The sequence below is a fragment of the Oncorhynchus gorbuscha genome, linkage group LG06 (assembly GCF_021184085.1).
Source record: "Oncorhynchus gorbuscha isolate QuinsamMale2020 ecotype Even-year linkage group LG06, OgorEven_v1.0, whole genome shotgun sequence".
NCBI lineage: Eukaryota > Metazoa > Chordata > Actinopteri > Salmoniformes > Salmonidae > Oncorhynchus > Oncorhynchus gorbuscha.
This window is the reverse complement of record NC_060178.1, coordinates 78,776,364-78,789,397: the sequence shown is the minus strand read 5'-3', so window position 1 is coordinate 78,789,397 and position 13,034 is coordinate 78,776,364. Positions and strand designations below refer to the sequence as shown.

General features: G+C 41.6%; 1 protein-coding gene across 3 annotated transcripts in view; it reads left to right on the top strand.

The window, feature by feature from the left end:
- LOC124038377 (leucine zipper putative tumor suppressor 2 homolog) overlaps positions 1-13,034 on the top strand; it is a 124,479-nt gene that overhangs the window by 86,551 nt on the left and 24,894 nt on the right. The window contains exon 1 of one of the 3 annotated variants that reach the window (XM_046354189.1): positions 1-231. This exon is cut by the window's left edge and continues 3 nt beyond it. The exons of 1 other annotated variant lie outside the window; for it this stretch is intronic. The gene's annotated coding sequence lies outside the window, so the exon portion shown is untranslated. Of the gene's footprint in view, positions 232-505; positions 559-13,034 lie in introns of those variants that run through there. One more of the 3 variants, XM_046354191.1, reaches the window with a different exon arrangement.

Sequence of the window (13,034 nt, the reverse complement as noted above, 5' to 3'; positions counted from 1 at the left end):
AAGAAAAGCAGAGTAGGGGGAAAGAGAGGAGAAGAGATCAAAGGGGAGAAGGAAAGCTTCCTTTTAAAACTCCTCACAGTGGTCTGTGGAATAAAGGAAAGTTAGAGGAGAACGAGAGAGGAGAAACAGAGAGAAAGAGAGGAAGATTTGAGTTTACGAACTGGGACCATAGTGATTTTCTTCAGGAGAGACGAAGACAAGTGGAGGCAGCAATGCAGGCGTTTCACTGGGGTGAGTGTGTGTGAGCAAGCCACAGCATGGTTCATGATCAAACTTACTCTGAAGTGTGTGTGTGTGTGTGTGTGTGTGTGTGTGTGTGTGTGTGTGTGTGTGTGTGTGTGTGTGTGTGTGTGTGTGTGTGTGTGTGTGTGTGTGTGTGTGTGTGTGTGTGTGTGTGTGTGTGTGTGTGTGTGTGTGTGTGTGTGTGTGTGTGTGTGTGTGTGTGTGTGTGTGTGTGTTTGCGCACGCATGTGTGTGGGTGTGGGTGTGCTCACATGCATGATTTTCTTCAGGAGAGACGAAGACAAGTGGAGGCAGCAATGCAGGCGTTTCACTGGGGTGAGTGTGTGTGAGCAAGCCACAGCATGGTTCATGATCAAACTTACTCTGAAGTGTGTGTGTGTGTGTGTGTGTGTGTGTGTGTGTGTGTGTGTGTGTGTGTGTGTGTGTGTGTGTGTGTGTGTGTGTGTGTGTGTGTGTGTGTGTGTGTGTGTGTGTGTGTGTGTGTGTGTGTGTGTGTGTGTGTGTGTGTGTGTGTGCGCGCGCATGTGTGTGGGTGTGGGTGTGCTCACATGCATGAGTGTATGCTTAGGAAATATTTTACGTTTTCTCTGTTTAGTCAATCAAAGTTACCAATTGGAACTTTAGTCACTCGAGGCGGTGTGGGAAAGCAGTTTCATCAATGGAAGGTGTGAGGTGATAATGCTATCACACATTTTCCAACTCCAGGTATATAGACCATAGGACAATCACTATGAGTGTGTGTGTGTATGAAAGCTCGCCTACCTAAACAGAAAGACAGAACGTTACAGGGTAGGAAACTACTCTAGAAATGCCACAGTAAGCCAGGCTGTTTTTAGCTAAATGCAGCCTGGCTTATTGGCAGTACAGGCTGACTCCAGATCAGTTGATACTGGAGTTAATATCGGGACAGAACAACAATAACTACAACTCTAAACTGACCGCCAGGCAGTTGCTAGGTTTTTTTCTGAGGGCAGTTCCATAGTAACTGGATATTCTGATGTGTGGGTGTTTGATGTGTGAAGGTGGGGGGGTTGCGTCAAAGTTGGGAAGTGAAGTGGGATTTTAGGTTGATGGGACTCAGGACTTTGGGATAACGGTTTAGTGTTGGGGTAGGTGAGACAGGTTTTTGGGGGTGAAGTTAGGTTTTGGCAGCCTGTGAATTGTAGTTATTGGATAATTGATATTCAGAAATTGGCTGTAGGTTATTGATCTGTGGTCTATGTTACTGAGGTTGTGGATAAAACCGGTTACCCTTCTGTCTGACAGCTTGCCAGGAGAAAGGAGTTATTCACACACACACACACACACACACACACACACACACACACACACACACACACACTAAACTAACCACTATATATGAGGCGCAACAAGTTGTAAACACAAACAGTTTGTCTTGATGAGAGAGTAGAGCACAGAAGTGGTCACTGTTGTGTAGTCGTCTCTTTTTAATGAGCTGTTTCTTCATCACAGGGACATTGTCATTTTTCCTCCGTGTTGTTACGTGGGATGTGTCAGCACATACGTTTACAGACTCGATGTTCTCAGGGTTTGCACTGCAGCTATCTCATGTAGCCTGGTGAAACCAAACCATAACAACAAGTGATTCCGTTTGGAATCTAAATTCAGCTCAACTTCATATTCTAGATTTTTGTTTGGCCACAACGTTTTTGTTGATGATCTATCTGAGACATACAGTACCAGTCAAAATGTTGGCTCACCTACTCATTAAAGGGCTTTTCTTGATTTTTTACTCATTTCTACATTGAATAGTAATAGTGAAGACATCAAAACTATGTCTTCACTAGAGAATGCCGAGGAGTGTGCAAAGCTGTCATCAAGGCAATGGGTGGCTACTTTGAAGAGTAAAAAATGGTCACACTTTTTTGGTTACTACATGATTCCATATGTGTCATTTCATAGTTTTGATCTCTTCACTATTATTCTACAATGTACACTGTAATTGTCTAGACTGGTTAAACTGTGATAAGGGTAATGGCATATTTCACTTTGTATGACAACATGTCAGGATAGACAAAATTTGGTTTAGAGAATATCTGAGGAAGAGAGAGCAAGAGAGAGCAAGAGAGAGCAAGAGAGAGAGAGAGAGAGAGAGAGAGAGAGAGAGAGAGAGAGAGAGAGAGAGAGAGAGAGAGAGAGAGAGAGAGAGAGAGAGAGAGAGAGAGAGAGAGAGAGAGAGAGAGAGAGAGAGAGAGAGAGAGAGAGAGAGAGAGAGAGAGAGAGAGAGAGAGACTGGGCTGGAGGGATTGAACAGTGGAAGAGGTGGAAAGGATGGTTACCTCATATACTTTGGAACGAATCAGATGAGGTACTGTAAATGTGTGTCTCATGCTGCTGCGGGTCTCGTAACCCTTTCCACATTGACCTAATGTTGACTCACACTATAGGTAGCCTAGCAGTTAAGAGTGTTGGGCCAGTAACCGAAAAGTTGCTGTTTCCAGTCCCTGAGCCGGAAATGTGACATATAACATGATGTATTTTTCTGTCCTTCCCAAACCTTCATAACATCTCCTTTTCTCCTTTCCTATTCCCTATTTTCCCTCCTCCCCTCTGACTCTCTCTCTTCTTTCTGTTGACCCGTGTGCCAGGCCTTTATATAAGGTTTGAGTGAGAGGGGGGATGGAGGGAGGGGAGTAGAGAGAGGTGTGTGAGAGAAAGAAGAGCTTAAAGAGAGGGCAAGAGAGCTCATTAAAGTAGGTTTGGTCTCAGCTCACTGCGCTGAATCAGTGTTTTCCACACCACTCTGTTCCCCCTCCATCCCTCTATCCATCCCCCCATCTCTCAATCTCTCTGGCGGCTAGAGTTAAAGTGACAGAACACTGTCTGTCTGTCTGTCTGTCTGTCTGTCTGTCTGTCTGTCTGTCTGTCTGTCTGTCTGTCTGTCTGTCTGTCTGTCTGTCTGTCTGTCTGTCTGTCTGTCTGTCTGTCTGTCTGTCTGTCTGTCTGTCTGTCTGTCTGTCTGTCTGTCTGTCTGTCTGTCTGTCTGTCTGTCTGTCTGTCTGTGTCTGTCTGTCTGTCTGTCTGTCTGTGTGAGTGTCTGTGTGAGTGTCTGTGCGTGTGAGTGTGAGTGTCTGTGTGAGTGAGTGTGTGTGTGAGTGTCTGTGTGTGTGTCTGTGTATGTGTGTCTGTGTGAGTGTCTGTGTCTGTGTGTGTGAGTGTGTGTGTGAGTGTCTGTGTGAGTGTCTGTGTGTGTGAGTGTCTGTGTGAGTGTCTGTGTGTGAGTGTCTGTGTCTGTGTGTGTGAGTGTGTGTGTGAGTGTCTGTGTGAGTGTCTGTGTGTGTGAGTGTGTGTGTGTGAGTGTCTGTGTGAGTGTCTGTGTCTGTGTGTGTGAGTGTGTGTGTGAGTGTCTGTGTGAGTGAGTGTGTGTGTGAGTGTCTGTGTGTGTGTGTGTGTCTGTGTGTGTGTGTGTGTGTGTGTGAGTGTCTGTGTGTGTGTGTGAGTGTCTGTGTGAGTGTCTGTGTCTGTGTGTGTGAGTGTGTGTGTGTGTGTGTGTGTGTGTGTGTGTGTGTGTGTGTGTGTGTGTGTGTGTGTGTGTGTGTGTGTGTGTATAATCACTTTTGTACTTAGGTGGTTTCCCCCTACTCACTCTTTTCTCTCTATTTTAATAAACCTAACACAATGGGAAATCTTAGCGCTGGTGTTAGCGCTTTTGGTTCGGGCGTCTCCAAAATAGTTTTTTGCTATTTTCACAGCCGGAATTATGATCACAGTAGCTGGCAGTGGAGCTAAAGGGCTGGGTTTTGATGAATTAACAAGTTGTAAGTGTGTCGAGGCTTGACCCTTCACTGGTCAATCAGTACTTGCACTATGGCTAAATATGTGGTTGCTTTAAGTTGTGTATTTATGGTATGTTATATATTGCGTTATCATCAACTCCAATATGAATGTTAATCTGTTATAGCCTAGTTTTTTAAATAGCCTGCAGAAACAAAATGACAAAATGTACTGTATGTAGGCCTATCCCATCTTTGCTAAATATGTTGAACATGTTTACAGTCCACATTGTAAGAAGCCTAATTGCATGGCTTCAATATGGAAAGATATTGTTAAACAGCATCTAAACTGATATAGGGGCTAGGCCTACTGTAAATTGCATTGTGTCTGCCATGTCTGAGCCATGGACATGCCAAACGTTGTTAATAAACTAGATTCAATTCACTAATAAGGCTTAAAAAGAGAGTGAATAATTCAAAACAAATTCTAATAAAAAATTTAAGGACACATCTTAAATGTTGCCGGACAGGTAAATTACCGAATCTGGCGTAAGGGGTGGGAAATGCCAGTCTGGCAGTTTTTACATTACAAAATTGCAAACGAATGTACGTTTGACACTTGCGTCTCCTTAGCGCCATCTGAAAATAGAGCCCTCTGTCTCTCCACGATGAGTTATCTTGAATTATACATTATAGTTATCCTGAATTACACACTGCCTGGCACAGTTGGACTTAGGCAGCACTGCTTATGTAACAGCTGGTGTGGAATTAATTTGTGTGTGTTTGTGCCTGTGTGTGTGTCTAATCCTACCAACTATGCATTCTGCTTGAAGTCAGCAACGAGGAAACTACTAATCATTAATTGGATGACAGTTCAACTGTCTCTAACATAACTTTAGCTTTGTTGAAATCTTGACTGCCGAGCAGAAGCAGACAACATTTTGAAGCTCTGTGATAGTGTGACCTAGTTTCTCCTGGTGAAGCCTAGGTGTGGTAGTTATCCTCTCCCCAGAAACAGGGTGCTATTACTGGGCTTACCTATCCTCTTTCTGCCCCCTTCTCTAGTTCATGGCAGAGTGGGGTTGTGTTTAGAGTGAAATAACACATTGGTTTATGATCTATTTCACTTGATTTGGCAATGTAAACAATGTTTCCCATGCGAATAAATCCCTTTGAATTGAATGAAATTGATTTAACTAACACCCCCGCCTCTGTCCTTGTCGTCTTTAACTCTGAAACAATAGCTCTTCACTTACTATCGAAACAATACCACAGAAGGGAAGGGGAGTTTGGGAGGGGAGTTTCTCTCTTTTTGTTGCTTCTTTCTCTCTAGTTTTCTGAGCTCCTCGACAATTATTGCCAGAGCAGTCAGAGTTGGTTGTAAAACTCAACACAACAGACCCTAAGGGGATCATCTTAACCAGAATACAGTACTGTGAGCTACTTGTCCCATTGGTTTACAGCAACAAAACAACACAGTGTAGCTAAGGATTTTGTTCCAGACCAGTACCAACACACTGGATTCAACTAATCAAGGGGAGACGTCAAGGGATTGAAAACATTTTGAAAACGGTTTAGATAGCTAAAAAGAAGAAAAAAAACAGGTTATGGTGAAGTAATAAAACAACCGTTATTTCGCTCAAATTCGACGCAACTCAAGACGAGTGCCTGATGGACTGTAGCAGGCTGGCAGAGTGGTGCCGAGTCTCTCCACACACCCACAACCACCAGCACCAGCGGTATTCACATTATCCCTGTCTGCCTGTCTGACCGCGAGCCGCAACCCCCCCCCACACACACACACACACTCACACGCAAGTGTCTGTCTGTCTGACCACCGGTCACTGCTAAATAACCATTAGTGGTTGGAAATTCCAAAATTTCCGACTGGACTTTGAGAGCAAGATTCAACTCAGCCATTTCCCCTCACATACTTCCAATGCCTTCCCTCCCCATTCCCAGACCTGCTGACTGAGGACCAACTGTCTGTTTACCTCATCTGTCCAGAGCTGTCTCCTACTGTATACCTTATGCCCTGACCCACAGAATAAATACAATAGAATATAATAGAATAGAGTGGAATATAATTGAATAGATTATAGTAGTGTAGACTAAAGTAGAATAGAAGAGTAAGCAAGAGTTACACTGGGAAGATATGGAGCCAGTACTGATATTTTTGCTATTAGACAAAAGGGTTAAAGATATGTGTCTGATATTGTATGGATGTTTTAAAAAAAAACAAGGCTTCTGATGGAGCACCTCCCTCTCTCTTTCTCTCGCTCAAGTCCTCACACTCGATATTTCTCCTCTCCTGGCATCGTTCTTCTCCTACTCTGTTACTCTTTTATTCTTCCTTCCTTCCTACCTGTATGTTTCTGGCATTCTCTAAACTGTTTAACACAGGGTGTTATTAAGCAGGGATTGTAGCCAATACCTGATTAATCAATCCCTGTAGCGATTATAATGACCAGCCAATACCTGATTAATCAATCCCTGTAGCGATTATAATGACCAGCCAATACCTGATTAATCAAACCTTGTAGCAATTATAATGACCAGCCAATACCTGATTAATCAATCCCTGTAGCGATTATAATGACCAGCCAATACCTGATTAATCAAACCTTGTAGCAATTATAATGACCAGCCAAGACCTGATTAATCAAACCTTGTAGCGATTATAATGACCATCCAAGACCTGATTAATCAAACCTTGTAGCGATTATAATGACCAGCCAATACCTGATTAATCAATCCCTGTAGCGATTATAATGACCAGCCAATACCTGATTAATCAAACCCTGTAGCGATTATAATGACCAGCCAAGACCTGATTAATCAAACCTTGTAGCGATTATAATGACCAGCCAATACCTGATTAATCGATCCCTGTAGCGATTATAATGACCAGCCAAGACCTGATTAATCAAACCTTGTAGCGATTATAATGACCAGCCAATACCTGATTAATCAAACCCTGTAGCGATTATAATGACCAGCCAATACCTGATTAATCAAACCTTGTAACGATTATAATGACCAGCCAAGACCTGATTAATCAAACCTTGTAGCGATTATAATGACCAGCCAATACCTGATTAATCAATCCCTGTAGCGATTATAATTACCAGCCAATACCTGATTAATCAAACCCTGAAGCGATTATAATGACCAGCCAAGACCTGATTAATCAAACCTTGTAGCAATTATAATGACCAGCCAATACCTGATTAATCAATCCCTGTAGCGATTATAATGACCAGCCAAGACCTGATTAATCAAACCTTGTAGCGATTATAATGACCAGCCAAGACCTGATTAATCAAACCTTGTAGCGATTATAATGACCAGCCAATACCTGATTAATCAAACCCTGTAGCGATTATAATGACCAGCCAATACCTGATTAATCAAACCTTGTAGTGATTATAATGACCAGCCAATACCTGATTAATCAAACCCTGTTGTGACTATGATGACCAATGCTGCATACAACCACCATTGTCTCACTGTGTAACTTTGGTAGCATCTTAACACTCCTGTTATGTCCATACAGTGAACTCCACCTGCTGTGTGTGTTCCTCTGTGTGTGCGTGTGTGTGTGATTCAGTCTTCAGCCCTCTCTACAGTCTGGCCATAATGGAGCCCAGATGCTTTGAGATGCTAAGGAGCCAACCTCCCCCCTGTCAGACTGACACACACACACAAGCAGACACTGACTCACTCATTCACTCTCTCTTTCTCTCTTTTTATTATTTGACCTATTCCCGGTATCTTCTTTCATTCTTTCTTTCTTTCATTCTTTCTTTCTTTCTTTTGTTTTTCTCCTTTTCATTTCTTATTTCTCTTATTCCCACCCTCCCTCCCTCTATCTCGTTCCACCCCGGGCATGAAACATGTAGGCCTCTCTGGTGCCATGGCAACCAATCCAAACAGAGAGCAGCTGAAGTCTGCAATAGCAACCGGTTGGCCATAAAATAAAAAAAACGAAACTGGCTTTTGTTGCCAGTCTCTAGCTGTGTTTGATCTGTGTGTGTGCGCATGTGCATGTTCATGTGCACGTGCATGTATTCTGTGTTACAGCATAGAAAGCCTGCTTTAATGAAGTGGGTCAGTACCTGGTGGCAGCTAGGTACTTCCCAAACTAAACAAGGAAAAATTGGCTAACACAGAAGCCGACTGGCAGCCATAGTGGTTAGTAAGAAATGGACACACACACACACGCTACAGGGCTTCAAGCCATGTGAGGGAAGGTGACAGAGACATCAGACAGTCACTGTGTAGGAAGGTAAGGGCAATTAAAAACTAAAACTATGTTTTACAGTGCCTTCAGAAAGTATTCACACCTATTGACTTTTTCCACATTCCTGAATTTAAAATAGATTAAATTCAGATGTTGTGTCACTGGCCTTCACACAATCCCCATAATGTCAAAGTAGAATGATGTTTTTAGACATTTTTACAAAATAATAAAAAATGAAAAGCTTAAATGTCTCGAGTCAATGTTGCATGGACTCACTGTGTGTGCAATAATAGTGTTTAACATGATTTTGAATGACTACATCATCTCTGTACCCCACACATACAATTATCTGTAAGGTCCCTTAGTCGAGCAGTGAATTTCAAATACAGATTCAACCACAAAGACCAGGGAGGTTTTCCAATCCCTTGCAAAGAAGGGCACCTATTGAATATCCCTTTGAGCATGGTGAAGTTATTAATTACACTTTGGATGGTATATAATACACCCAGTCACTACAAAGATACAGGCATCTTTCCTAACTCAGTTGCCGGAGAGGAAGGAAACCGCTCAGGGATTTCACCATGAGGCCAATGGTGACTTTAAAACAGCTACAGAGTTTAATGGCTGTGATAGGAGAAAACTGAGGATGGATCAACAACATTATAGTTACTCCACAATACTAACCTAAATGACAGAGTGAAAAGAAGGAAGCCTGTGCAGAATAAAAAAATATTCCTAAACATGCATCCTGTTTTGTAAAGAGCACTAAATTAAAACTGCAAAACAATTGGAAAATAAATTAACTTTATGTCCTGAATACAAAGTGTTATGTTTGGGGCAAATCCAACCCAACACATCACTGAATATCACTGTTCGTTTTTTTAGGCATGACCTACAAAGCCCTACATCACCTTGCACCCCCCCTTACCTCTCAAACCTTCTTCTCCTCCATCATCCCACACATGCACTCTGTTCGACCACAGCAGGCCACCTTGTCATCCCCAGGTAGAAGCTCCAGAACTTCGGCGACAGGGCCTTCTCCAGGGTTGCTCCTAGGCTCTGGAACTTATTCCATCAGTGACTTGGATTCCATCACTATCTTTCAATCCCTCCCAAAGCCCCACCTCTTTGCCAGTGACCTCACAATATGATATGATCGCGATACTTACAGTAGGTGTCAATACTATCCCTCAACGTAACCAAGACTGAGGAGATGATTGTGGACTACAGGAAAAGGATGACTGAGCACGCCCCCATTCTAATCGACAGGGCTGTAGTGGAGCAGGTTGAGAGCTTCAAGTTCTTTGGTGTTCACATCACCAACAAACTAGAATGGTCCAAACACACCAAGACAGTCGTGAAGAGGGCACGACAAAGCCTATTCCCCCTCAGGAAACTAAAAAGATTTTGCATGTGTCCTCAGATCCTCAAAAGGTTCTACAGCTGCACCATCGAGAGCATCTCATCTCTGGTTGCATCACTGCCTGGTACGGAAACTGCTCGGCCTCTGACCGCAAGGCACTACAGAGGGTAGTCCGTACGGCCCAGTACATCACCGGGGCTAAGCTGCCTGCCATCCAGGACCTCTACACCAGGCGGTGTCAGAGGAAGGCCCTGAAAATTGTCAAAGACCCCAGCCACCCCAGTCATAGACTGTTCTCTCTACTACCGCATGGCAAGCGGTACCGGAGTGCCAAGTCTAGGAGTGCCAAGTCTAGTTTTTCTTTTTAGCACTGTTGTTTAGAGCCTGTAAGTAAGCATTTCACTGTTGTATTTGGCGCATGTAACAAATAAACTTTGATTTGATTTGTAATACGATATGCCTATTGCAATTCTCTTCTCATGATTCTATATTCCAACATATTGTTCACTATATGTCTGCTTGCAGAGAGACAAGAGAAAAAAAATGTTGGAAACATGTTGGCTCACAATTTAACCCATAAGAGTCTAAGCTGGGGGAGGTACTAAGCTATATGGAATTGTTTTAAGAAGGTCATACCAAGAATCATGCCATTTCATTTTGAATTTTAAGACCCCTTGAAGTATAAAAATGTGTATGAAAAAATGATTTGCTATTAGCACATATATTTGCTATTAGCCCATAACACATTAAATAAGAGATTCACTACATGGAACAACAGATAGTCACAAAAAAATCTAAATGTTTGTTCTGATTTCTGTCCAATATCTGAGAGATCAGGAAACAGTTGTTATTTTTTAACATATTTAACCCCTTATTGTCACTAAACAGTCAACATATACAGTACCAGTTAAACGTTTGGTCACCCCTACTCATTTAAGGTTTTTCTTTATTTTTACTATTTTATACATAGTAGAATAGTGAAGACATCAAAACTATGAAATAACACATATGGAATCATGTAGTAACCAAAAAAGTAATGACTCAAAAACCGTGACAGCCACAGTTTAATTGTGAAGATAAATTTAGCGCCGCCCTAAAAACCCTATGCAAATTGACACAAACCTTCAACTGGTATGTGATGAGACATTATATAAACTCTTCAAAGTGTTTTATTTACATTTTAGAGGTGATAAGTTGGACAAATCGGGGGGAAAAGCAGTTTCCCCACGCAACATAGCTCCCCCTATCACTATGATGCAGTAGCTTTCGCTTCCCCCCTCGCCATTTTTTTTAAAGATCCGACGGAGCTTCTTCAATCATGCAGAGCTGGGCAGCATGAAGGTCTCGTCATTGATTTTGCTGGAAAGGGAAGAAATGGTGCTTTACAATGGTATTAATATTACAGTTGACCTTGAAGTATTACGTTTTTGGGGTGCTAAAATAAGGTCAAATGTACGGAACAGCGCGATGTACTAAAGTCGTTAGTTGTTACTTGCATAGTGGAGTATTTTGTTAAGACATGTAGCTAGCTAGCTGGGTAAACAATGGACCATAATCCCAACTCATGATGTTACTACCCTGCATGAATCTGCAGGTAGCTGACCGGCAGCGTAGCCGAGTGGTTAGAGCGTTGGACTAGTAACCGGAAGGTTGCGAGTTTAAACCCCCGAGCTGACAAGGTACAAATCTGTCGTTCTGCCCCTGAACAGGCAGTTAACCCACTGCTCCCAGGCTGTCATTGAAAATAAGAATATGTTCTTAACTGACTTGCCTGGTTAAATAAAGGTAAAATAAAAAAATAAAAACCAACCAGGTTGGTTAGCTAACATTATGCTATAACTAGCTAAGTAAATGGCTCTGAGATACGAATAATAAGATCAACCATGTAATTGTAGCTCGTGAGCCAGCCAGCAAAATGGATTTCAAATAGTCTTTTAAAATTATAAACTTGGATTAGCTAACACAATGTGCCATTGGAACACAGGAGTGAGTGATGGTTGCTGATAATGGGCCTCTGTACGCCTATGTAAATATTCCATAAAGATCAGCCATTTCCAGCTACAATAGTTATTTACAACATTAACAATGTCTGCACTGTATTTCTGATCAATTTGATGTTATTTTAATAGACAAAAATGTTGATTTTCTTTCAAAAACAAGGACATTTCTAAGTGACCCCAAACTTTTGAATGGTGGTGTACGTGTTCGTGAGAGTAGAGCAAAATGGAGAACAGAGAGAGTGAGAGTCTCATCTTTCCATAGAGGGTTCATAATAGTTTGTAGGCCAAACGCTACAGACAATTTTGTGAGAAGACCGATTTTTGGGATGTCTTATGGTCTGACAAACACTGTCACCTTTCACCGCATAGGCGGAAGTGTTACATACTGTAGGCAGATGTGTTGTATTTAGATAATAATAAAAAAAGATATCTTAAACTGACTGATATTTATGGGGATTTTTTGATTATGCTAATAAGATTTCCTCGCGGGCATGGACTTCGACCTGGAGAACAAGCTATAGGAGGAAAAATATTGGAGTTTTGGCGGAGGTACAGCCGACTACCACTAGCTAACGCAACCTAGCAAAAACATTTATAAATCAAAGTGTCAATATAATATTGTCCAAAATAATGTAAGAAATTCATAACTGTATACATTTTTCGCCCATCTTTTACAAATCGATATTTAGAGTCAAACTATCGATATAATAAATATGCAACTGTATCGGTTTTCCCCCCCATCACTAGTCTATTGTGCTTCAAACAATGTGTAGGCAGGTTGCTTAGGATTCAAACCTTTTCAAACAGCCTAATTCATACTCTTAGAGGAGGTGCTCCCACAATAATGTGGTTTGTACCACATTAATACAAAAATAAAGTATTACATGCTTTCCTTCTCATACTTAAACATTATCCCATTCCACTACTTTTTCTACCTTTTTAAATTATATGAAAGTTAGCTTTGCTTTTATAAGACCATCAGGCTTGATTGATCAAGCTTTTGTGTCCTGTCATAATATATGTGGTACCTGCCTGTTGTTCTTTGCTGTTTAAATGGTAATTTATTTAAACCTTTATGTAAGCAATACATGTCATTGAGAAAAATCTATATTTCATAATAATGTCCTTTTTTGGTCAGTGGGTGTGCAACATAAAAACAGGTGGCGGTGTGTTGAACACAGTCACTCACATAGATAGAGAGGTCTATAGAGCCTGTCTGCATTCCTGATCAAATCAAATCAAAAATCAAATTTTATTTGTCACATACACATGGTTAGCAGATGTTAATGCGAGTGTAGCGAAATGCTTGTGCTTCTAGTTCCGACAATGCAGTGATAACCAACAAGTAATCTAACTAACAATTCCAAAACTACTGTCTTATACACAGTGTAAGGGGATAAGGAACATGTACATAAGGATATATGAATGAGTGATGGTACAGAGCAGCATAC